This window comes from Poecilia formosa, unplaced genomic scaffold, assembly GCF_000485575.1.
Source record: "Poecilia formosa unplaced genomic scaffold, Poecilia_formosa-5.1.2 Scaffold2215, whole genome shotgun sequence".
In the NCBI taxonomy this organism is placed as follows: domain Eukaryota; kingdom Metazoa; phylum Chordata; class Actinopteri; order Cyprinodontiformes; family Poeciliidae; genus Poecilia; species Poecilia formosa.
The window spans coordinates 75608-102481 of NW_006802154.1; the positions used below are offsets into that span (position 1 = coordinate 75608).

General features: G+C 37.1%; 1 protein-coding gene across 4 annotated transcripts in view; it reads right to left on the reverse strand.

Moving 5' to 3' along the window:
* elf1 (E74-like ETS transcription factor 1) overlaps window positions 1-26843 on the reverse strand; it is a 61726-nt gene extending 34883 nt beyond the window's left edge. The window contains exons 1-2 of one of the 4 annotated variants that reach the window (XM_016667714.1): window positions 26691-26843; window positions 26205-26461 (exon numbers count right to left, since the gene is read on the reverse strand). The gene's annotated coding sequence lies outside the window, so the exon portion shown is untranslated. Of the gene's footprint in view, window positions 1-7341; window positions 7619-26204 lie in introns of those variants that run through there. The other 3 variants (XM_007544787.2, XM_016667715.1, XM_007544786.2) reach the window with 3 other exon arrangements.
* Between the last annotated feature and the right edge of the window lie 31 nt (window positions 26844-26874).

Here is a 26874-nt window from a genome sequence, read left to right on the forward strand (position 1 = left end):
TTCACTACGCAATGTTGCATTTTTATTTTTAAGCAGTTAAAGGAAAACCTTAAACTGCTGCTGCGGAAGTTACTTCACAGGGTGTTGCTAGGTAACCAAAGAGTGAGTGAGTTGCTAGGTAACCACAGAGTGAGTGAGTTGCTCGGTAACCACAGAGTGAGTGAGTTAGTTAATTCCACCAACTTTGATTAGCTCACTGTGAGACGTTGAGCAGATAAAGCCTTTCCTCTAAAGCCTACATCTCCCAGAATGCTGTGCGGTTCTAAATCAGAGTTCAGTCAATATTGTATATATTGAATATTCTATCAGATGTATTATTTATTTATATTGATCATGTGTTCATCACAATATATACTGCTATTGATTTATTGTCCAGCTTTACTTTCAAATAAAAAAAAAAGACAATATTGTTGGTCATGGAAAACAGTCAGTCATCGCTTGGAAAGAAAAGATGATGCTGTTTAAAAGCCACACGGTGTTTAAGCTAATGTCACGCTATAAAAAGCACACCATGCTAAATGCTTCTACCAAATTTGGTTCATCTACAATTTTTTTTAGCCTGTGTGAAAGCCAACATAGCAACAACTATAAAAACTGTGTTATTTTAGAAACTTCACAAAAATAAGTAAATTGTTAATAGCATGAAACTTTATTTCTACTGCCCCATAATAAGTCAGAAGCTAAAAAAAGAAAAGAAAGCTATTCTACTTTACAACATCACAACTTATCCTTTCTCAGAAAAATGTGAAAGAAAACATCATCAGTTCTGCAGAATGTAACTGGAAATAAAACGCAGGACAGTTTGCAGCATGTACAATTTATATGTCGCATTGTTTTTATGTGCATTTTCCTGAAGATATGACGACTGCATGCAAAGGGCACTTACCTAAAATGCAGCGTAAAAGCTCTGACACCAAGGCTGTGCATGAAAGTTTATAGACAAATACTCATGCAGGAGTTATTTAAAGCCATGGCGTTCATGCATTCACATCAAAAAGAAAAACTGTCCTCTTTAAATATTACTGCAGAGAAACTTCAAACTAAATAAAACATTTACAAGTCACCCACATCGTTATAGTTTTAGAAGAAAGTTTTATTAAAAAATGTGTAGTTAAAGTTGAGCGTAAAGATAAACATTTAATTGATAAATACACAGTTTGGTTTTCCATACGAGAATCTGCTGCTGATGCTTGCAGACAGTCATCACTGCAGCTGGATGTCTGGGGCAAGAATGTCTGGAAAACATGTGGGAAATCAATTTCCCTCTGTGCTTAGATCAAAACAGATCGTTCTGTACCACACATTGTTTAAATCAGCACAAGATAAAGCCTATTTCAGTCCTAATAAGTCAGTTTTATGTTCACACACATCTCGCACAGGGGAGTGGATTTCTGCATGACGTTACCTCATGCAGGGTGGAACCACATGATTGGAAAGAACAACACTGCACCATGGATGTGTTTTCAGGCCACTTCAGAAAACCAAGCATAAAGGCATAAACACATCATATTTCTACAACCAGTGCAGTTGCAAATGACTCGCTTGAAGACAGAGTTGAACGGAGATCTGTAATGGAAATTTTTATGATGCTCTGCATGTTGCTTTTATCTGGGATGAAATAAACCTGCATCTCAAAGCTGCCTTCACCCACGCAAATGCTCCAAACAAATCATAGCAGATAAACATATACGACCTCCAAGTTGATGACATAAGGTATAAAATTATAAAGGTATGGAAAACTGTCTGTTTTATGGTTTTTACTGTCTGGTTTGCACCTCAACGAAGAAGAAAACTGTTTTTATTTTTCAACCTAGCGTCTGACAGGATCCTTCACTTGGCTGAAATATTATTCAAAGTAAATGCCTTTGATTAAGACTAAGATTATACAATACCTAATTTAACGTTTCACATAACTGTACCTAAATACCTTAGATTACTATCAGGGTTAGGATTGCAGCCATGTTGAGAGACTTTGCTCTCACAGAAGCATTACATAACCACAACACGTCATAAAAAGGTGTGTCACAATGCCCCATATATCTCATTTATGGGCATTTTGACCCTCTTTCTTTTCATCTATAATCACAAAACCATTCCCTGTCTGATGTACTCTGCCTATGAGATGAAAAAAAAAACAAGTGGAGCAAACAAGCTTAATTGTTAGTTATTGATGGCTTTATATTAATGTTTTAAGCTTTATCTAAACATCTTCACTATAGCAAAAGTGAAAATCTGAGACAGATAAAGAAAGAAGTTAATGATCTGTACTAGAATAAGGTCAGTACACTCTAGGAGTAAAGAAAGGAGTCTGCTTTTATTACACTACAAATAGAGATGTGGCCGTCCAATCTAGTATAAATATCATACTTGATGAGGTAATTCCTGGAGTGGATAGATCTACGTCACATAGATCTGTAACCTTTAAATTACAGTTCTCTGTTTAATACAGAGAATACTCCACTGCTTAACGATATTTTAGAGTTAAAAATTAGGTAATAATAAATGTTGATGTGTTTTGGGAAAATGTTTTAGGAGAACTGCAAGTTGTCACAATAACAACTCCAAGAGTTCAACAGAGAAGCCAAAAAAGCAACAGCTGGAACACAAAACCTTATTTTATTTATTTCTTTACTTTTAACATCCATCTGTCAAGAAGCACACATGATTTGGAAATGCAGCAGCCTGTTGGAAGTTCCTCACATAAGATATGGGGCATTTACAACCTAAAAGTTCAACATAGAGGCTGCTATAACAGCTAGCAACGCTAACCGCGCTAGCTATGCTAATCGCTAAACGCTTTTAAAACCGGTTATAAGCATCGACATCATACATTGTCCTTCTTTTATTGACAATTAGGATTTTAATCAAATTAGACTGAGGTTTTTGTCAGACCTTTTATCAACAACACAGTTAGGTTTTGCGAATAGATAAGTAAGGAGGGAGGGAGCTAGCTAAAAAGTTGTTGGCTTGCTTTCTGTTGTGGAGTCTATTGCGCTCCACACATCCCTCCATTTTAGCACCAACTTTATTGATTCAACAGCTTTGAAGCATAAAGTTAAAACAGACACAAAACCATGGTTATGGTATTTTGAGTTACCTTATCATTGTAACTGAAGGTATAAATTCCACAATAAATAAATTTCCTAGTAAAAATGTCAGGGATTTATTGACCTCTAACTCAATTAAGAATATGGAAAATCTGTAACAGGATAAATCTCAGCCTTCCATCCCCATTCAGTTCAGATTTATCAAAGTGAAGGAGAAAAATAGACTATTAAATAACAGCCATTAAATTCTGAAGGGAAAAATCTAAGAGGTGAATCATGGATTAAAATCTAAATACTCTGCATATCTCAGGTCTGTCTTGGTAAAAACATTCTTCAGATTTGATGATCACAGCTGTGTATTACTGAGAAAAGGTCGGCCAGTCCCAGCATGTTCCAAGTATGAGAGGGTTGCAACACGGAGACACCATTGCTCAATCAGTTTAATTTTATTTATCAAGGGAGGGCTTCTCTCTGTACCTACTGCTCAAATGCACAACTGGATACAGAATGCGTCTTGCTCAGAGGCACAGTAGCTGCTAAAGCAGAAGAGAAAGTTAAACATTAACTTTCCCCACCCAGATTTCTTCTCTTTTTTTTGACAGGAATTAAACTTCCCATTACACGTTCTCCGACCGTTAAGCCAAAATCCATTTCAGGGAGAGATAATAGCTTCTAAAGAGACATGCAAAATAGACTTACACTTTCTCATGTTAATATTTTCCATCTACGTTGACCAAAAATAAGGTACTCTAGGGAAATAAAACAGAGTTTCACTATGAGTCTGATGTTTTCCTGCAGCTGCCTCAATTATGGGCCAGATGTCCTGGAACTACAGGTCACCTGACTGCAAGTAAGAGAATTTCAAAACTTGTTAAACTGGCCATAAACAACCCATTATGGCCGTACAGACCATAATAGGTGGAAATGATTTATTGTGGTAGTTTTATTTAGCTGATCATCCTAAGGCCAAAGGCATGAAAACTTCTCACCTCCAACTCAATATTCTAAATTAATGGATGTTAGAATGACACTTAACACCAACCTACCATTTAGACAGAACCGTGAAAAAGCCCTACATGTCAACAGATATTGAGTTGGGTGGCGGTTAATAATATCAGCGGTTTCTAGACGTTGTGGGAAAATACTCTGACAGATTGTTCCTACTCCTTTTAACAAGTTCTCAGTAAAAGTTACCTGATTTTCTAAGAATCTGTAGACTACCCAGAATAAAAGCAGAGCTGCCCCTCCCCTACCTGTTGCTGCACACACCTACTCACTTTCAATAAAGATAAATTCACAGTTCAAGATGTAGCTTTAAAAGAGCATCATCAGCTACCATTATTTTGAAACTCAAAATAAAATAGCCTAATGTTCTCTGAAATACAGTTTCTACAGATCTGTAAAATCTCCTCATGACATTATTTCTGATGTCGCAGAACTAGACAGCCCAGATCCATTTCATACCTTAAAGGGATTATGAGGGATGATGAGTTTCTGTTAAAATCCAAGTGGTTACCTGCAGTAGATAATTATCTTCATTTAGTATAAATCCAGACTAACGGATGCCAGAACCTAATAGCTTGTACAAGCAGGTGAACTTCTACAGTCTTAAAACAGCCTTAAACCTTCACACAGTCGTTGCTGCAGGATTGGGGCATTTATTTATATTTTCACAGAGAAGCCAGTGATTATTTACACAGGAAACAGAGGTTGGAGTCGGTGTGCCACCAATGGTCTTCCTGTAAGATTCTTTGATGAAAAAGTAAGGAAGTGGAAAAGTCAATAATATAACATTCACTTAAATCCATCATTTTTACATTACCTTACTTTAATTTTAGATAGTTACTCTAAAACGGTGTTTCCCAAGCCTGGTTCTCAAGGCACACTGACCTGCATGTTTCACAGAGGATGCTCATTGGTGCTGCACAACCCAATACTTCAATTTCTATGTAATGGTTTCCATATAAATAATGTCTAAATGGAAAAATTACAATGTGTTAAACTGTTCTGAAAATAGCATTTATAATGTAGAAGTAGAAGTTTTGAGAGTCCAACCAACATTTATTTATACTAAATGAAAACACCAAGCGCGTTATCTGCTACAGGTGAGATACTGACTGCTTACAAGCTTCTAACAGAACCTCAGTTTAAAAACCCTCGTTTACACATTTCTTACAGGTTGGATGTATAGTCTGCATGCATTTATCACAGCTGTCGTTTGTCCTAGCTGAACACAAACACTGTTTATTCTTTTCAGAATTTCTGCCTGGAACATGAAACACAACAATCCCTCCATTTTTACATATTTCAAAACTCTGAAGCTGTAGTAACGCAGCAAAACCCGCCTCCTCTGGTCCTCATGACGGACCTCCTCTTGCTACATCCCGGTCCGTTTGCCCAAGCCCTGATGATCTAATTACAGCCTAAGACTTGTTGACTTTGTTTATAAAGAAGAGTCAACCTAAAACTGCCATCCTGTCCCCTGCCCCACTTCTTTATCAGCCCCTAAATGAGATTCACACAGTGTCGCAAAACAGCAGCTAGTCTGAGGTCATACTGTGAGGCACGAAGGCCTCATTTACAATACAAATCAGGGTGGGAAAAGAGGAGAAATTTAGGACAAATGCAAAGTCAGACCAGGTCAACAACAGAGTCATTCACAAACAAATGCTAAAGGGTGTGAGAATAAATATGCAGAAAAAAATTACTTTCTCTCTTTCCCAGTTGAAAAAGCCCTGAGCTGCAGATAAAGAAATACAGCTCCGGAAAAAATTAAGAGACCACTTCACTGAAAACCTCCTGGTTATTCCACCAAATACTGATTTCTGAACTCTTCCCGAGTTAAAACATTAGTCTCGCTGTTTCTAAATGAACATTAACTTGTTTTCTTTTTTGTTATTTTGGCCATTTCTCATTTTCTGCAAATAAATACAAAATTTTTGCTGTTGTTGACATGTTGTCAGCAGTTCATAAAATAAAAGAACAATGTTCATTTTACTCAAACATAAACCTATAAAAAGTAAATCAGAGAAACTGATCATTTTAAGTGGTGTCTCATATTTTTCCAGAGCTGTATTTCAGCTAACGTTTTTATGAAAATGATGATTAATAATAATAAAATCCTTTCCGTAATTCAGTTTTTTTCAATTTGCTTAACCAAAGTTGAGCAGCTTCATCTCCAACTGAACTGGGTGTGAACGCATCTCAGGCTGCAAGCGTGTTTATGCTGCAGTACTCCAGCATGCACACTGTGTTTTTTGTGGTCCCCAAAGTGCAGACTGGGTTTCTGGTGAAACAGGAAGCAAGCTTTTATCTCTGCTGCTCGGAGCAACTTTTAGAAACAGCTTCTCAAAAAAGTTAAGCAGAATCATTTGGTTCAAAGGAGGGTAAATATATAAAAAAACACAGATTAGGAGGAGGTCATCTTTACATACAGAAAAGAGGAAGCAAACAACTAAAGCTTAAACATCCTTCCACGTTACAAGAAGAGCAACATTCTGTTCTGGTGAACTTAAGATTTGATGCATGAAGCAGAGCATGACTGACTTTATACAGAAAGAACCGCTGGAGGCGAAAACCGCCACACAAACCCGCTTTTCTGACGTTCACCTACAGGACAGCGGACGCCAGCGACAGATTAAAATCAATTTGGTCAGTAATTACTGATTAACACACCCTGAAAAATAGATGTGGGTTTGGTCCAGGGGCTTGCAAAACTCTGTTCCCGCCCTTGCTTCAACACCCCTTATAAGGCAACAATTTGTAAAAGAAATGAAAGACAAGCACATCAGTTAAAGATCGCTGCGAGCGTTTCTGAAAACAACGTGCAAAAACAAAAAAAAATCAAGTTTGAAACCCTTTTTATAAGATAACGTTCAAAAACACAGTTTCTATAAAGCAGCTTAGGTTTAATGTAAACCACGTTGATCATAAAACAGTGAAATTTGTTTCACTTTTTCCATGATTAAGATGTGAAGCAGAAGTAAGCGTGGAAAAAATGAGAGGTTCTTCAGTTGAACTGGAATAACTTGTTAAAGCTCCCGAGAGACCTTTGACAGGACAAGGTGTGTACCTGAAAAATGTCATAAAGTCAGGTGTCAAATTAACTTATTTTCTGTTTTCAATGGGACTGTTACCAAATGTACACCCAATTTGAACCCAAATATGACAATCAAAGGTTAAATTTATAAAAATGTTCATCAATTTCTGAAGATTGGCTTCAAACATCACAACCAAAACGGCTTCAACTATCAAACTAAGCGAGAAGTTTACATGAGAGTTGTTCACAACTGACCTCAAAGACACTGGATTCGGATGACAGGATCCATTATAGCGATCGAACAAGAGTCGATCGCACCGACCATTGGAAAAAAAAAGACAACAAGAAGGTGAAACTGGGAATAATCCAAGACGTATTCAGATGAGGGGGAAAGGTGCCTGAAGCCGTGAAGTGGCCAGATCCACACCTCTTCCTCTCACTGACAAAACAAAAAAAAATTACACAGGAGGGGGGAAAAACACGACAATGCAATGGCTGCTGTTTGAAACAGGAAAAAAAGCAGAAGTGTAGTGAAGCAACTTGTCCTCTCCCTATGAGTCACGCAGCGCGGTCGCCATTGGTAGAGACGGCCTGAGGCGCAGGGCCTTCACCTGGCCAATCAGCGAGGAGCATGCAAATGGTTTCAGGTGAGTTGTGCTTGGCGGCGGGGATTGGATGAGGGCTGAGAGGGGGAGGGAAGAGCAGAAACGACCAACATGGAGGCCACACCTAGAACGGGCTGAAAGACGATCAACGGGTTCCTCCAGCAGAGGCAGAGGAGTGCTGGAGGTGTAAGTAAACAATCAGACAGGTATGCCTTCACTTTAGACTTTGACCAAACAATAAGGGCCAAGCAGGTGATTAAAATCGTCACGAGAGAGAAGCATGCTCTGTCCCTTTAGAGAAGCATGCTCTCTCCCTTTAAAATATGGAAAGGGCATTCTGAGCATTTAAATTAATCAGTTTGGTGATGTAGTTTTATTATGCACCATTTTCCAAAATATATTTTCTACGAACACTGGGGCAGCTCATTGTCAAGGTTATTGAAGTTAACTAAAACTAAATAACAAAAACTGAACATATTTTTATCAAAGCTGCAGTGTGTAGAGTGTATGACAATATATTTTTGTACATATTTGTTGAAACTCTTTCTATGTCAAGACAGTTTGGTATGAGACAGATAATCTATGAAAAAACTGATCTCCCAGTGCTAGAAACAACCAATCAGAGCGAGGAGGCGGGTCTTAGCGCTGTCAATCACAATCTAATGTGACGCTGCTCATCTCCTCTTTCCCTCACCCCACTTTCTTTCTGCTACATTACAGCTAGCCTAGCATGTTGTGAATACTAAGGCTAGTTAGAGGAGATCTTTTCACACATTATCCGTCTCATGTTATAATATTAGGAAATAGTGACAGTTTTAACAAATATGTAAAAAATTTCTCTCAGTTACTTATTGCAGCTTTAACTGCTGAGTTTCCCCCAGTGTATTATAAGCCTGGCAGCCGGCCATGCTTTACTAGCTCCCCGCCTGGCTAAGCGTTCTAATTATTATTAGAAAAATAATTTAAAAAGTAAATTAAAATTTTTTTAAATTGCCAATTTTTATATTTTTTACGCTGGATTACAAGCGTCTCTGTCGCTCTGAGCATTTCACTAGCAGAGCAGATCTATTCCTAAAGGACAGGTTTATAATATTTAGGTTTATAGTTTATGCATTTAAAGCCGGGTTCTCTGTCAGATCAGCGAGCTGGATGTCGTTTGGACTGCCAGTACCGATCAGCTGCTTCCAGGGTCCTACAGACCAAAAGACCTGATAGCTCTCCATCTTCAGCTTGACAGCAACCATTCTGTCTGGTGCCCACCAGCTGATTCCAGGGTTGCTCCTAAATCAGGTACTGACAACCCTGTGTACAGCTTACAGTCTGTGTAGATGCCATACTGGGCCAGATAGTGCGACATGTAAAACAAAAGGACTCCTAGCTTGTCCTCAGGGATGCTTTACATCCCTGATCTTCAGAGTAGGGCTGTTGTAAATTAATATCTTAGTAATCAAGTCATCTATCGATTATTCTTACCATTAATCTAGTATTCGGATAAAAAAATTATCAAATAAAATATTGATAAATCTGGCACAATACCAGTGTTACTATCGGATATCAATATCGGTCCAATTTTTCATTTTTGAGCTTCCCTAACAGTTACTTTGGTGTAGTTTATAAAATTAACCTGTAACAATAATAGCTCACTTTCTAAGTTAACCTGAAGAAAATTCATACAAAGATCTGAAATTACATTCAATTTAATATTAAAGAGGAAAGCTCACAAATACACTTATAAAAAATGCCTATACTCCAGCTTTTAGTGCATGTATTCATCTTCAGCCAGTTAAATAGATGAGTTCTCACCTTGCCCAATACCTGTCCAGCTGTGGGTTTGAGAATACGGGAAATGTTGTTTGGAGTGGTGGTGTGGGGATATTTACACACCTTCCTTAGTCACACTCGGAAACTCATCTACCAGCCATGTACCGCCACAATACGCTCCGCCACCCGTTTGTTCACACCGGGATGATATTAAATTTATTGTGCGGTTCTTCCGTAAAGCTACACCTATACTGTAACCATCAACTACTCCGCCGCCCGCCATGTTCAGTCTATCTGCTCACCTGTATAAATACTCCTGCAGCGCTTCCAACCAGCAGCTCCCGGAGGAGAAAGGCTGCCGTACTCCAGGCATCCCCCCAGTCATTTTAAGGATCCTTATTGGTCCCCCAAAAACGATAAAAACCCGGGCATCATCATCAATCAATAAAATCCCCACGGGCCGAACTTGAAAATTGGACGTTATGCCGCTAACACTTAGCTTTCGTCAACAACTCATAGGCGGAAGTGAGACCTCCGTGCAACGCAAATAATGTTCCGGCCGGAACACGGTGCGCTAAATAATAAAACATAAATTAACGAAGCTTAAAGGCAGGTAAATTTTCCTCAAGGACTTTTAATAATCGAGGTACTTGAATCACTCGAGGAATCGTTTCAGCCCTAAACCAAAGTATGAAAAAATTTAAACTACTACTACTACTACAACTTATAGGAACTAAACAAAAAGAAAAAAAGTAATACAAACTAGAAAACATACTAATTAAAACTAACTGATTTACCCAAAACTATTATAATCCTATTTTTATTCACACAGAAATATTAAAGTGTCCTAGAATGCTGTTTTTATTCCTCCAGACATGTAGGTGGCGCTAAATATGGATTATGAGGATACACAAAAATATTCCAGACAAGGTTAGGGGTAAAACAAAACAAAAACAAAAAATAGAATGGAGAACAAAAAAGATAATGTTTCATGTCATATACACCAAATTCTCTCTTTACTGTCTGAATATTTCAGAGGAAACTTAGACTCAGACATCAGGCATCATTTGGACAATTTGTTTTTGTGAATTTCTGCTCATCCTGTAGACCCAGTTGAACCCGTTGAAGCTGATTTCCGGGTCGCTCAGTGTGGTGATCTGCTGATGTAGCCCATCTGCTTCATGGCTTCATGTTGTGTATTCAGAGATGCTTTTCCAGATAAGTTACGAGCAAATACTTGTTATTTGAGCTCCTCGTCTTAACCAACTGCCTGTTCTCCTCTGACACCAACAAGGCTTTATTCCTACACATTTACTGGACTTTTCATCTCCTGTAAGCCAGAGAGATGATTGTGAATAAATAGAAATCCCAGTAGATCAGTGGTTTCTGACCAGCCTGACTGGAAACAACAATCATCTCACTTTTTAAAGCCACTTAAATCCTTTTTTCTTCCTCATTCTTATGTTCGATTCGAACATCTTCATGCCAGAATACTTGAATTGCCGCCATGTGATTGGCTGATTGATTGGTATTTACCTGCAGCTGAACCTCATAAAGTAGCAAGTGATTTTATATCTACTGAAAACTCTTATATTTTACATGTTTTCCTGAGTTTAAAGCATTTTGCTTTCAGGCAATAACATAAAACAAACTGTGAAAATATATAAAGAATATTTGACTGACAGAGGGAGAGCAAACTGTCTCTCTTCTTCACATTTACCAAAAAAATGTTGCATGTTTGATCTATAAAACATACAAAGTCCGTCACAGATGTGATCAGAAAGAAAGAAGAAAACTGCTTGTATAAAATTGTGTTAAAGTGAACATAGTAGCAGATAATGAAAATAATTTTTCATCAGAAGTGAACTTAAGCAAACAGGAAGTGGTGGTCTTGTGGTCAGTGTGTTGAGCGCTCTCTGTGTCTTCAAACGGCAAGAACAAACTATATTTAACAGAGCCAGAAGTGAAGTATTTATATAACGGCATTAAGCCTAATTTGGTAAAGTGGAGAAAGAACAGATGGCTCGACTTTTAAAGAGAGACTAACATATTAAACGCCTCAGCTCTCACTGCAGCCAACAATGATTTTAGTTATTGATTGTTCTGACGATTAATCGGATAAAAACATTGGAACATTTTGAAATTTTTTATTTAAGCCTTTTTTAAACAAAGTGAGAAATATATCAAAGCATAATTCCTTTTTTAAAAAGGTAAATACATATTTTATTGCCTTACTTTAGTGAACGCTTGATCATTTTGTAACAAAAAACATACTTCATGTGAAAAGCTCACATGAAGTATGTGAGCTTATTCCTACACATTTACTGGAGTTTTCATCTCCTGCACTGATGTTCTGCTTGACTTGACATCAGTGCAGCTAATCTCTTGATTATTTTTTGGATTAACCGATTAATAATTACATAGAAAAAGGTGATCAGTAGGAGATTTTATTTTATTTTTTATATAATTTGAACCAAGTGAAGCTAAAAGCCACTTGAGGAGTTAGAAGTATAACATATGTACAGAAAAACTTATTTTTTTTAAATCATGAATGCAAAATCTTTCTTTTTTTGTCCGGTTTGGCTTGATTGCAGCTATGATCTAAGTGTGTTGTTCTTTCAGTCAATAGCATCATCATATTTAATAAATACAGACAAATCTGTGAAGCAAAATGCCAGATCCTGATTATTTTTAAAAGCCATTTAGATAGTTACAGGCATATCAGTTTTAAGCAGTTTGAAAAGTATGGAGTCTGATTACTTTTCATTTTACATTATGATTAAATTTTCCAAGAGATTATTGGTCCATCTGTTCATCCATATATCTGTCCATTCATTCATTTATTCATCCATCCATTTCCATGTTTAAACCCCAAACACTGTTTTATATAAAATGTCCTCAGAACCAATTGAGGAACTTTGTTTTCATGCAGCAGTAATTATAATTGTAACAACTGTCGTAAGTAACTCATTTCCTACATTAATGAATGTTTTGATATGTTTATGGTATGTTATACCGATCTACCAGTTATACCAGAATCAGGTGAAAAATTAGAAACAAGCCAATATTTAAAACATTCACAGTAAAAAACACAACATTTTACCAAGTTTGTTGGTCTAAGTTTTAGTTTAAATGTCTTAGTACACTTGAAATAAGACAAAACTAACTTTCAAGTAACTTTTTGGTAAGATATAAGAGCTTGTTATAAGTCAATAATTCCCTAATATTGATTAAAGAAGCATTAGTTCCACTGGCAGAATATTTCACTAATATAATCGCCCATGTTATGAGTGAAATAATCTGCCAGTGGAACTAAAAATCCTAGATATCAAGAATATTTTTGGAAACTATGCAAACGCAGCAGAACATTATTAATATTTAATAGCCTCAGGGTCAGTAGTTTGCACACCCACTAAACCAAATCTGGAGTAAACTCCCATATTTTATGAAATCCATAAGAATTAAGGGTTACTTTTAAAAAAAACAACAGGAAAACAATTCTTTACCTGCCACCGATTTACAACCCTTCCAAGTTATCCTTTGTAATTCCCCCCCATTAGCACAGTATATCCCATCTCTGCTAAATGTTGGGGGTGAGAAAGGCAATAAAAGTGAAGATGTTCAAATTGCTTTTGCCTGGAGACATGTCAGTGGGATAAAATGAAACTCAACCTCTGTGTGAAATCACAAAAAGCCCTGTATCACACGCTGCATTTTTGTTCTACTTTGTTCTCTCTACGACAGCGTACCAACCAGAGCAGACAAAGAGCGAGCCTTGATGTGCGATCAGTGCGATCAGTGCAGAGACGTGTGAATGTGCAGACTACCTGAGAGGACACACCTCTCCTTTGGTGCAAAAGAAAGAAAACCAGCTCACATGTTACTCTAGCTGTGAATAGCAGAGGCCATCAGGAAACAGAAAACAAAACAGGAAAACACAGCATAACTTTATCAAAACAAATTATAGCCATCTGTGGGTGCCAAATTCAAATGAAAAGATTATTAAAATGAGTTTTTAATGAAGCACTTGGGCGTAGTAGTTTGTTCTTCAATGCCTTTTCTTTCAAATCAACCACAAACTTCAACATCAGTTATTGGAATTTTAAGTGACAGTTCAAGGTAAAGTAATGCATGAATTAAGAGGAAGCAGGGCCGGATTTAAGAGAACAAGGGCCCCAGGGCTGGAGTCAGTTTTGGTGCCCAAAACAACATAAAAGAAAAACAAAAAGAGAATTTTACTCTTGTAAATTACAGTAGATTAACAGGAAGATCTACACATTACAGCTAAACCGTCCCATGTGAGATGGTTGGTCACATTAATACTCATCATGATCATGACAATTATTTATCATAGTCATCATGATTATGACTAATAATCATGATGATTATTAAATACCAATAAAGTACACTGAAGTTTGTGGATGTAATGCGATAAAATCTGAAAACGTTTAAGGGATATGAACACTTTTGTAATGCATTTTAAATCAGTAACCCATGAGTGTTACTTAGTTTTTTTTTCTCTCAAATGTTTCAGAAGCTAAGTTAGGACTGGGCGATGACTCGATATTAAATTGATTAATCAAATTTTTGGTTGTTGAAGATTTAAACGAAAGAAAGAAAAAAAAAAAAAAAAAAAAATAAAATAAAATCGGATATGAAAATAAAAAAAAATTTATTTTTAACTCATACTGCCCTACGATGAGTAAGGGACAACATGACAATAAAAGCAATAATAAACTATTTATTACATGTTTTTTAGGCAACTGTAAAGCTGTTACACAGCAATTATAGCCCCACAAATACTTGAAAAACATTCCCATTTGTAATGTGCTTCTTTAGGACACCAGCCACATAAACAAGTGCGATTTGCATCTCTAAATTGTAATTTATTAGTATGTTATTGATGCTTTCATTGAACAAGAAGTGGAGAAAACTGTTTTGGCGAGTTTCAAACATCAATTAGAATTTATCATAGCAACAATAATCACGATAAATGATAAATGATACAATAAATGCCCGCTAAAGATTACTGTTATTTATTCTTAAAAGCATCCCTGAAATAAGCCTAAAATTCAATGCTTCCTTTTCCTTAGACTTGGCTCTGTTTCAGACAAACTTCTGAGCTACAAGCTGAAAGATAAATTTAATTCCCGAGCAGAGTGTTTTGGTAAACGCTACAGCTCTCAATAAGCTTTCAGATATCAGGAGAAGATCCTTCAGTCAGAGATACAGAGACGTTTAGAGGACATTCATGTATTTGTGCAGCTCAGAGGTCATACGATGCTCAAATCAGAGCTGTAAATATTTTTACCGAGGCAGTTAGATGTCTGCCAACGAGACAGAGGTGGATCATACAGGAGACCCCGAATGAGGTCAAAACCCGGGCAGCAGTGAGATATTTCACTTCACTTCGCTGATGGGGTAAAAATTACTGAGCGAGAAAACACTTCGATTCCAGATTATTGTAGAAGATTGAAGGTCAAGCGGCTATGCAGCATGCCAGCCGGTTGGGGTCACACTTTTTGTCGTAACAATCTAGTTGGTTCAGGAATCCGGCAGGTTGTGGTGTGATGTGGTTTATCATTCTCGGACAGTGACTGTGCTTCGTTTAGTGCTGACCTGAGATGATTCAGTGTGCTGATGGAACAGGACTGCAGATAGAGACACCCAACAAGGAGCTGTGTGTGTGGGAACCGCTGGAAAAAAGACAACATTCAGTATGCAGCAGAGTGTGAATCATTCATTATCACCTCTGAGCAGAGAGCAATGCAAAGATCACATGCCTGCAGCAGCGTTCGGCTTACCTGACGATGCTCACAGTAGTATGTGATATGAATAATGCACAAACATGCAAATCAATTCTACAAGATATAGAAACATTTTCACGTTAAAGAAAACTTTTTGCAATTTAGTGGGATTTTATGTCAGAGCTGCGACATTAGACAGTGGAAGTGTAAATGGTTTTTTAATATTTTTTATTGAAAAAAACGCAAAATATTACCAAATATTTTAGTTTAATTCTAGTGCATATATCTTAGTACACTTGAAATAAGACAAAATAATTTGCAAGTAACTTTTCAGAAAGATATAAAAGTAAATAATCTTTAAAATTGATAAAAACAAAAAAGTATTAGTTCCACAGACACATTATTTCAAGACATTTTTCCCATGTTAAAAGTTCCACTGGCTGTGTTACCTAGCAACGCCAGCCAAGCCTAGCCTGTCACCTAGCAACCCAGTTTTAATTCCACTGGGAGATTATTTCACTAAAAACATGGGAAAAATGATCCTGTTATAAGTGAACAACTTGCCAGTGAACCTAGTATTTTTTCATCAATATTGATAAATTATTGATATAAAGCAAGCTCTTATATCTTCATGAAAAGGTACTTGTAAGTCAGTTTTGTTTTATTTCAAGTTTACTCATATATTTGCACTAGAAACTAGATCAAAAATACTTTATATATATATATATAGATATAGATATATATATTTTATATCTTTGCAATTATTTATTTTTTAAATTCTGGAAAGTGTGTTATGGATTTGTATTCAGCATTTGTAGAAATCCTCTTTCACTGCCATTACAGCAGAATGTTTTCTTGGTATGTATCCACAAAGTTTTAATGTCCAAAAACGGACAATTTTCAATTTTTGCTAAATTAGCTCAAGTTCAATTGAATTGTGGACATAAATTTTCAAGTGTCACTAAAGATTCTCTATCTTACTTGTTTGGAACTTTGACTAGGCCATTCTAAAGCATATGCTTTGGTCTAAACCATTCCATTTTAGCCCTGCTGTATAGCTAGGGTTGTATTAGTAGATTTTGGAAGAGGTTTAATAGGGAAAAGATATTGAAAACTTCCAAATATTTATAGAAATATTCTAAAGTACCACCACAAAATCAATGCGTGCGATTGCAAAAAATTTATTGACAAAAATAATAATAACAAAAAAAAAAGATAATGAACAGCTGGCATTTCCTGTCCACTTCAACAATTGTGCACTACTTTGTGATGGCCTCTCACATAAGATCCCAATAAAATACCTTAATGTTTGTGGTTGTAGCAAGACAAAATGTAGAAGTTTAAGTGGTATGAATACATAAAATATAAGGGTAATTTCAACAGTTTTCATTGTACACTCCAGTTTGCTGTATCAATAAACCTGAAGGCCTGAAAATATGTTTAAAAATCCACCATGCTGTAGTTTTTATAAACAGAGATAAGATAGCATTGGGTTTACTGCTGCTCATTCCACATTCACACACATGCAGACAGCATCACATTAATAATTAAAGACAAGGAGCAGGCCAAGAATCCACAACATGAACGCCTCACCTCTGAGGGCCATTTGAGCTGCCGTCAGTCAGACGAATCGCCGCGTTACGTCATTCACCACATCAAGCTGCTTCTCATGCAGGTGTAATAAACAAAGACTATTTCCAACAGGTTGTCTTTTTTGTTGATTATGCAAAAAACAAAAAAACAAAAAAAAAAACACAGACAACTGCATTGCTGTAGTTTCGGCTCATTATTTCTCAAGCACCATGACATCCGTAGAGTAAAATACCAATATAATGTTAAATGCAACTCAGTATTTGTCTTTTTATAACCAAGCTTTTTTAAGTTTAACCATGTTTATCCAGAAACTTTTACTGAAAATCTGACTTTGCTGCACCGAAATGAGCCGTTATTTAATTTAATTAAACTCAACTAAATATAGCAAGAGCTTTAAAAGAAAGTAAGGCTGGACAATATGGCTGAAAAACTGGAAAAAGTTGTTATTGATAATTGTCAATATTTTTATTTTAATTAACTGAAAATTCTGCCTAACTGGTGGGGTGACCTTTTCTGCTTTATCCAGTTTTCCCTCCAACTCATTATTTTTCATTATTCTTAGGCAGATATTAGGCACAGTGGCGGAACATTCGCAAGTTACCTAGCAACAGGTTTGTTGCTAGGTAACTTGCTCACTCTTTGGTTACCTAGCAACAAGTTTGTTGCTAGGTAACCAAAGAGTGAGCGAGTTAGTTGATTCTGCCCACCTTGTTTAGCAGCTAAAGCCTTTTCCTCTGCCTACATCTCCCAGAATGCTGTACAGTTAAAATATTCAACATTGAGAATATAAACTATCAGATGTATTATCTATTGATATTGATCACGTCTATCGCAATATATTGTTATTGATTTATTGTCCAGTCCTAAAAGGAAGTGACCCAAATCCTGTTCTTATAACTGAGAATACATTTGTTCAGTCAAGCCAAAAAAATAAACACATTTGAAAACTTGATCCATATCTTTCAATACAGCTAACATACACAATCATGTTCTAATCTCTGGGTTACCATCTGTGTCCTACACAAAAAAGACGACTTTATTTGCCTGATTTTAGTTCTTTATTTTATTTTAAGTTCTTCTGACTGAACAATTTTGGCCCATATGACAACAAGTTTCAACACCCCTGCTTTAGAGTATATGCTATTACCATTAGCCTTGATTATAATATCCTGCACTGCAAAATCACAAAATCTTATCAAGTCTTTTTGGTCTAGTTTCCAGTGCTAATACCTTATTAAGCTTGAAATAAAACCAAACTATTTATAATAAGTAACTATTGAGCAAGATATAGGAGCTTGTTTTGAGTCAATAAATCCTTAATATTGGTGAAAAAGCATTGCTCCATTGGCAGATTAGTTCACTTTTCCAATGGAACAAGTACTTTTTCATTAATAATAAGAAATTGTTCACCTTAAACAGGCTCCTGTGTCTTCCTGAAAAGTTATTTGTAAGTTAGTTTTGTCTTATTTCAAGTGTACTAAAATATTTGCACTAAAATCTAGACCAAAACTACATGGCAAGATTGTGTTTTTGCAGTGTAGCTTCTGTGTACTTAAATAATTAACCAAGCTTGAGAACATCTCGTCCTAAAAAAGGGGGGAAAAAAAGCATTCACCAGATACAAAAAAATAAATCATTTAAAGCTCATTATCCACTCTACCAGCTGTCTTTGCTTGAAGTTTGTTACATTATTTGGGAGTGCAAAGCGGACAGATCATGTGGCATCTTCAGACAAAGCTCAGTGTAAATCCGCACTGAGCTGACTCAGGAGAAGCCTTCATGATCCACTCACAACTGCCTCATTACCTCCAAGCAGACACGAAGAATAACAGGCTGAAATGTCATTATGTGCTGAAGCTGCAGACAAAGACAGCTTCTATTTTCGCAAGGAACTATTTTGTGCCTTGAAACGACAGTGAGCTAAAACATTACAAACTCAGCCACTCCTTAATGGGATTACATGAACATCAGAGATACAGCTCAATACGCTGGCGGACCTGCTAGGACCACAGCGAGCAACATAAATATATTGCAGTAATGCGGTTAGCTGATCTCATGATGTCAGCATGCTGAGAGGGCCAACAGCATCCTCCCTGCAAACAAAGTCACACAATGAGCCACGGCTCAGTGTGTGTACATGACAAACAATCCTTGTTCTCAGCAGCAATATGCATTGCGATAGACACATGATCAATATCAACAAATAGTACATCTGATAATGTATTGAAAATACAATATACAGAATATTCACTGAACCCCAATCCAGAACCGCACAGCATTCTGGGAGATGTAGGCAGAGGAAAAGGCTTCAGTTCCGAAACAAGGTTGGTGGAATCAACTAATTCACTCATTCTTTGGTTACCTAGCAACTCACTCATTCTTTGGTTACCTAGCAACAACATGTTGAGTAACTTGCACAGCAGAATTTAACCGTTTTGTAACAGTGCCTCATAACTGCTTAAAAATAAACAATGGTGAGGAGTGAAAACTGTGGATAAACCAGTAGAGGTCATGTCACCAGTTTCACAATATTTCATATAATTAAAACACACAAAAAAAATTGTCAACACAACATTGCTAGTCTATTAACTCTATAACAACGTTTTTACCAGCGTTGCACTGAGAAGTAGCTCGTATAATGAGCTCAACTGATAAGCAGCTCCACCAGGTGTTTGCTAATTGCTGCTGGCTAGTCTGAAGGAGCTGAGTAGGGGAGTCATATGGGAGGCTCTGCTATGTGGAAGCTCTTCTGCAGCTCTGAGGAGCCACAGCTCAAAGGGGGCATTAGGTTTTGCACAGCTGAATGGTTGCCATGGAGATTAAAGGATTTCTCAAACACATTAAAGAATGAAAGCAAAACTCCAGGTATGTTTTGATGAGGGAATAATATTATATCATGATGCAAAACTAAAAAAGGTTGATTTTACATGATGTCCCTTTAAAACACTCCTTAGGAATGCCTCAAAGAACTTGCTGAAATGTCTGAGGTGCTTTCCCAGGCTCTAAGCTGCACGGTGTCTGATGGCATTGCAATCTCTGGGTTGTAAGTTTGATCTCCAAACACTCCACATAACATTCCAAGAGGGCCAGGAAAATTTTTAACTCGTGTTCAGGTGCCAAGTGTTCCAGGACAATCTGCAGATGTTCCCTTCCCACCCAGTTATTAGCATTAGAGTATGCTAAAAACTGGGTGGGACTATCAACAGCCGATTCCTACAATACCAGTCTAACAGCCCACTTTATTAGCAAGACCTTGGTACCAGATTGAATGAGTTGGTAATGTTCTATTGTTCTATTGACATGAGAGCCTATGGCAGTTCCTGCAAATTTTAGGATAAAGCCACAATATTACAAGAATAAAGTTGCACAAGAATGAAGTTGAAATAATACGAGAATAATGATGTAATATGAGAATAAATTCATAATATTTTGAGAATTAAGTCATAATATTTTGAGAATAAAATTGTAAAAAAATAAAGCTGTGATGATACGAGAATAAAGTCATAATATTTCAAGCATAGGATCATAATATTTCAAGAAAAAAGTCATACGAGAATAAAGTTGAAATAATACAAGAAAAAAAGTTGTGATAATATGAGAGGCCATAATATTTTAAGAATTAAGTTACAATATTAAGAGAATAAAGTCTAAATTTATGACTATTAAAAAACTTTATTCTTGTACAAACATGTATTTATTCCTGTACAACTTTATTCTTGTAATTTTATATATTTTTTACTTCTTTATTTATTTCTATATTTTATTTTCTTAGCGTGACCATAATACTCTGTCGTATGTTTCTTACATATATTGAGCTTCTTCTTTTTTTGACTAGATTAAAAAAGCGAACAGAAACAAAAGATAAGTGTAAAAAACAGCTAAAGTTACACTGACCTACTAACAGCTCATCAGACTCTTTTATAGAGATCTAAAACAGGCACGTCACGCCTACAAAGCAGAAAACAGGTACAGTCTGCGTGACCAATCAGAATAGAGGTCATCCTTAAAGAGACAGGACCCGTTTTTTTAAGAGAATGAAAATGGTTCAATATAAAATAACAAATATCATTGTCTCCATTTAGTGAGATGTTGCTTTGTGCTATTAGATTATTAGAACCACTTTATCTAATTTCACCATGAGTCACTATGACCTCACAAAACAAATTCTTTACCATCAACAGCCGATTCCTACAATACCAGTCAAGTTTTCCACATTTTTTCCAACTAAAAATAGCCCCGAGTGCTTTCACAGGATTACATCATAACAAGGTAGGGATTCGTGGAGCAAAGGAGACTCGATGACTCGTCCGTGTCACATGCTGGTGAGACAGGAAGAGGCTACAGGTGGAATTTCCCCTTCTCTCTCTCACTCCTTTCTCTCTGACGTCATGTTCGGTCAGAGAGCGCGCGCTGTTGCCGCTGCAATCAAACATGTCCGACAAGGTGATCGTCAGGTGTGAAATAAAGAAGAAGAGAAAAGCTGGGGTTCGTTTAACAGCAGCTTACGATTAGGGAACTTTGCAAACGTTTCCCCCTCCCTTCTGCTAACAGAAACAAGCCCAGCAAAGGGTATTTTTTTACACGAGAAAAGCGGAAGTTCAATAGTTTTATTTCTCTTTTCACAAGCCGGTTCCTGCCTTTCAGCGGGTGGTTTGAGACTTCAGCCATCTCATGACTGTTTGTTTAGTCATAGCATATGAACATTGCCATCTTGTGGTTATTCTTAAGATGCCAAATGACATTTATTTTCACATTTATGGCATGGAAAAGCATCAAGTTATAAAGTTAGAAACAAATTGTTTTTAAATACAATAAACATTCTACTGCCTAAAATGCAATAATACAGTACTTGATCATTTGCAGCTAAAATGATCAACATGTGAAAAGCTCAGCTGATCAGTTAATTACTTTTTTATCAATAACTATAGTAAAACATGTTTAATAAGAGATTTTTTTTACAGAATTTGAACCGGGTTAAACTAAAACTGCCACTTGAGTTCAACATATTTATAGACTGAAATGGGGTTTTTTATCTTTAATGTAAAATGTAAATTTTTTGTACATGTTTGACTTAATTAGTGCTCTGAGGAGAGTCTGTAGGCTCCAGTTAATGATTAATTGATTACTTAATTATTCGATTAATATTTCAATAATCCATTCATCTAATGAATCGTTTCAGCAATATAAGTTTCACATTTACAATTAATTAACCAAAGTAAATAAAATCACAAATAAAGTGTGAGAGTCTAGCAATTTGATTCGGTTCTGGTTTTTAGGGTGAAAATTCAATTCAGAAACTATTTTCAATTCTGAAACTGTTTACACAAATAGAACATTTGTTTAAAACAATACATGTTTTCCAGAAGTGATCCGCGCCACTGTACTGCCACCCTGGTAAGCAGGAGGGGTACAAAGCATAGATAAACCATGGCTTCGAGAAAAATAAAAAGAAAGCAGAGTACTCAAAAACTATAATTGAGTATTGTTTGTAATATACTTATGCTGTTTGTAAATTAGATAGCGCCAATTCTAAGCTTGTGGCTGGTTTATTGTCGTCATAGCAACTCCAGTTAGTTACAGATTCCTACCAAGATGGCTGTCAGCTACAAAGTTTCCGGAAGCGTGACGTCACATGAGAGCTATGTATTCTATAAGGTTCCAATCTGTGTTAAATTACATCAGTTTACATTTAAGCAAAAACAGGTTCATGCATAAAATTCTGTAACTTAAATTACCCGTATTAGGTTAGCTTAGCTGTCTGACTTTTACTTTAAAAAAATATCAAAGAATTATTCAAAATATAATTTTACAAAATAAATGAAGCATCTTAAAATGATCCGGAATTCCCAGGATGAGGTCTGTTGCAATAACAAATTTTGCTGGGCGATAAATTATCACGGAAGTTATTGCGATAAATGATTATTATTTTGAGACCATTTTCAAGTAATATACAGAATGGCATAATAATGCAAGTACAGTCTCTCAAATATCAATAACCTTTAAATTCTACTGAACATTTAACACTGAACTGGAAAACATTTTAAATATTCAAAATACATAAAGCAACAGAAATAAATAAAATGAATCATGAAGTCTGTGTAAACAGAATTATCCTTGGGGAAAATAAGGGCTAGCTGAGACCAAAACACCATACGGAAGACTTTTGTCATCCAGTTTTTAGTAGAAAAAGAGAAAAGAAAAAGTAAATAGTCATGCAAATGGAAATTATTGAATTTGTTTTAATTTACCATGTGATTAATTGATTTATTGCAGAAGGCATGCCAAGACTAGGAATTGTGATTCTCTTTAGAATCGATTTTTTTTCTGCACCTCTATTTGAAACATTACCACCCCTAGCAACTTGCAAAAGAAACAGCTGTAGTCTTTCCCATCTCTTACAAGGCTTCCCTGAAAGCATTTGTGGAACTGGAGTGCTGCTTTCTACATGGGATAAAAGCCCAGTTCTTCTTTTTGTGGAGTTGAATCAATATCAAGGCCCATTAAGGCGGGTGGGTACATCTTCAGCAAGAAGAGGTGTCTGATGTCTAAGGAGCCCTGCGCCATGAAAAAGAGGAGAACGGCAGCTCTTCGCTGCTGCTGTCCTTGGTCATCAGAACGAGCCTGAGCAGCTCAGACTGCTGCCAAAGACAAAACGGTGCCAGGATAAGGAGGATACCGGGAACTGCTCTGGCCTCCACACACACACTCCACTGGTCCGAGGCTGTTTTCCTGCAAACCGAAAGCTATCAAAGCAGAAAGGAATGGGGCGAAGGAGGGGCTGCTGTGTGGGCAGCCGTGTGGCAAGACGTTCCTAAAGCAAGGGCAAACGATTGAAACAAACAGGATGACTTCATGGTGGAGTATATTTGGAAAGCCTTGATAATTGTTTTCAGGAGACTGAAGTTTCCAATTATCCACCAGGCTCTGCCAGTGTTCCCACCATGGGAAGACTTCAGAGGGGGGGACGGAAGGGAGGGGTCGGTGGAGGGCCGGCGGGTCGGACTGCTGGTCCTCTCTCTAGTGGGACAGTAAAACTAACATTTCGTAACTCTCCTCCCTTCCCTCTGCGTCACGACTGCCTGCTCTGAAGTGAGCAACCCTGGCCAGCCAATGAAACACTGTTTGTCTGTCCCAGGATACAAGCATCTCAGCCCAAAAATGTAAACATCTGGCAAACATTTTGACTCCCCACAGATTAGGGTGGATGAACAGTAAGAAAAAAGCATTGCAGACATGCATTTGTAGAAAACACATAGCATTTACTCAGAGACGTGATCTGATCACATCTCTGAGTTTTCGTCAATATGTTCAGCCTGGAATGGTCTAAAGGAAAGAGTGACACACTCTGCGTCACCAGCGGCTCCAAGCAGGTTTTTATTTCTTGTTTTTAAGCTAAATAAAGCTGGAACTTTATACTTATAGTAATGGAAACTTTTAACTTTTCCATATTTTCACATATTACAACCAGAAACATAAATGTGATTTTGTCCTAATTCAAGGCAACTCAAATCTCTTGCAAACTCGAAAAGGTCTTACAACATTTCATTCAACAAAAAGCAGATCTCCTGTATTTCCTGAAAACAAAAACATTCCCACAGCATGATTCAGCCTCTACCATGTTTTATGAAGAGGGATGGTGAGCTTAGGGAGATGCACAGTCCTAATTATTCCATCAATCTGCAACAATCTGATTTCTAGAGAGCTCTGGATTCTCTCTGACTTCTCTGATTAATGCCAAGTGGGTCTAGACTTGGCCCACTTACTTTCAACAAAATCAACAAATACTTTTTATGGGAATTAGAGTAAATGGGGCTGAATACGGAGCACTTTATATCTTAAAATTGTTATAAATTAGGACACAATTACACACTACTGCGTCTCAGCTAGAATCCAACTGTAATTGCTAAGGCAGGGGAAGTTCATTTGAGCAACACGGTAATCCAAAGTGCTTTACATGATTAAAATATAAAAAACAAACATTATATAGTGGTATAATAAAGGAAAGTCATGAAAATTTAGAATAAAGACTAAAACTAATCATGATTCAGTTATCAATGGAAGGCAAATCTGAACAAATTGGTTTTTAGTCTTGATTTAAATTAACTCAGGATTTCAGCTGTTTTGCAGTTTTCTGGAAGTTTGTTTCAGATGAGAGAAACATACAAACTGAATGCTGCTTCTCCATGTTTGGTTCTGGTTCTGGGGGTCCAGAGTTCACCAGAACCAGAAGACCTAAGAGGTCTGAAAGGTTGATACAACAGATCTCTCAAGATCTTGTTGGGACATTAGTAGGAGTGCACCAATAATCGGCCCCAACTGCCTTAATTTTCGGATATCGGTGATCAGCCAACACTTACATTTGTATCAATCTTACCCACAGATCGTATCTACACTGGAAAAGGTCTAAAAATCAACCACTCTGTCCTTTGACTCTGCAACAGGACTTGTTTGCATGTTTGCAGTCTATGATACTGTTTACAAATCAGTGACTTTCTTGCTATATATAGAAACATCTCAGACAAAAAAGTCAGTACTATCCAAAGTCATAATCAGCAGGTTAGGCTTATTAAAGATCGATAATCAGCGATAGGCCAGAAATGTTCTTCAGGAGGTAGAAGACTGATTTTGTAATTATCTTTATGTGTGGGTCAGTTCTGAATCCATCACTACGAGGTTTTGGATCTGATTACTAGTTTCTAGGTAACAGCAGAAGGTGTGTGCTGACTCTTAGTTTCTCTTTAGGTCCAAAAATTCAGTTTTTGTTCAGTTGAATAAAGTTAAGAGGCATAACTCTGTTTTAATGCTCCAACACTTTCAGAAACTCCTTCATTTACACCCAACATCCCACAAAATGCTAAACATTGTACCAATAATGATGAAAAGTTGAAGGGGAGTGAAGACTCTTGCAAGGCGCTGCCTCTGACCAGGTCAACACAACTGTATACTGCTCATAACAAAACACTCCCTTCAAATAATGAGCAACTGAGAGACAAAACAACTGCTGTATTCTTCTGTGACTTGTGACTGCTATAAGAAGTGCACAGACTTTTCAGCGTGGTCTCAGTGTGGTCACATGCCAGCTGACTGACACAAAGGGGAGTCACTGTAATCTATGGAGTAGTGTGGGGAAAGACCTTCAGGGTGGTGTAGTCCTGCTGGTTATTAATAACATCTTTTGATTTCACCCACATTAATTTAACAGCACACAGAATTTTGTACTTGTAGCATTCAGTACAAAACAGAATGCTACAATGGTTAAGTCTTGATAAGGTAAGTCTTGATACCATATCAACCTTGAGACTTCACATGATATTCTCCACTAGATAATAAAATATATACTAATACAGATCACCTTCCCAGCAAACAGTCAGACCAACATGGAAGATTGTATTTAAATCCTGTCTGTACTTACCTTGGAAGAAGATGTCATCACTGAAGCACAATCCGGGGCTTTCTACAGGTACTTCACATCATAAAACGTCCAAATACATAATGACTCCTTTTAGTGCGAGTCGGCAGGCTGTAACGGTGCTAAAGCTACATCATCGCTCTGGCAGCCGTCAGATTTTACCCTCCCGTTGCTGCTTTCGTGTGCTTCCTGACACAAGGTCGCGGTTTTCTCCGACAGAGGCTGCTGATGCGTGGGGAATTCCTAGCAGTCACATTTTCCTGGGAAATAATTGGCCCGACAACAAAGTTTGGCAAAAGCCCTGCAAGTTCGCCTGTCAGCACCGAGGGGGCAGGACAGGTTCGGCGTTGAAATTAAGTTACTTTTTATTTTACATCATATCCCGCTTCTTTAAAAGTACGAAACAAAAAGGAGAAATTGTATGTCATTAACGAGAGATTAACATCAAACAGGCTGGACAATAAATGCGTTTTATAAAACGTTACTCACTCGCAGGTGTTCATTTGAAAACTGGTAGGCTCAAACGCGTAATTTTGCGGACGAAAGTGCCGTTTGCTTTGCTCGCCTGTACTCCGCGGACTGATAAGAATTGACACAGAGAGAAACAACTGGTAATGTGCATCTTCCGGGAATGAATGTCCGATGTGGGATGAGGGTAATACACGATAATTCC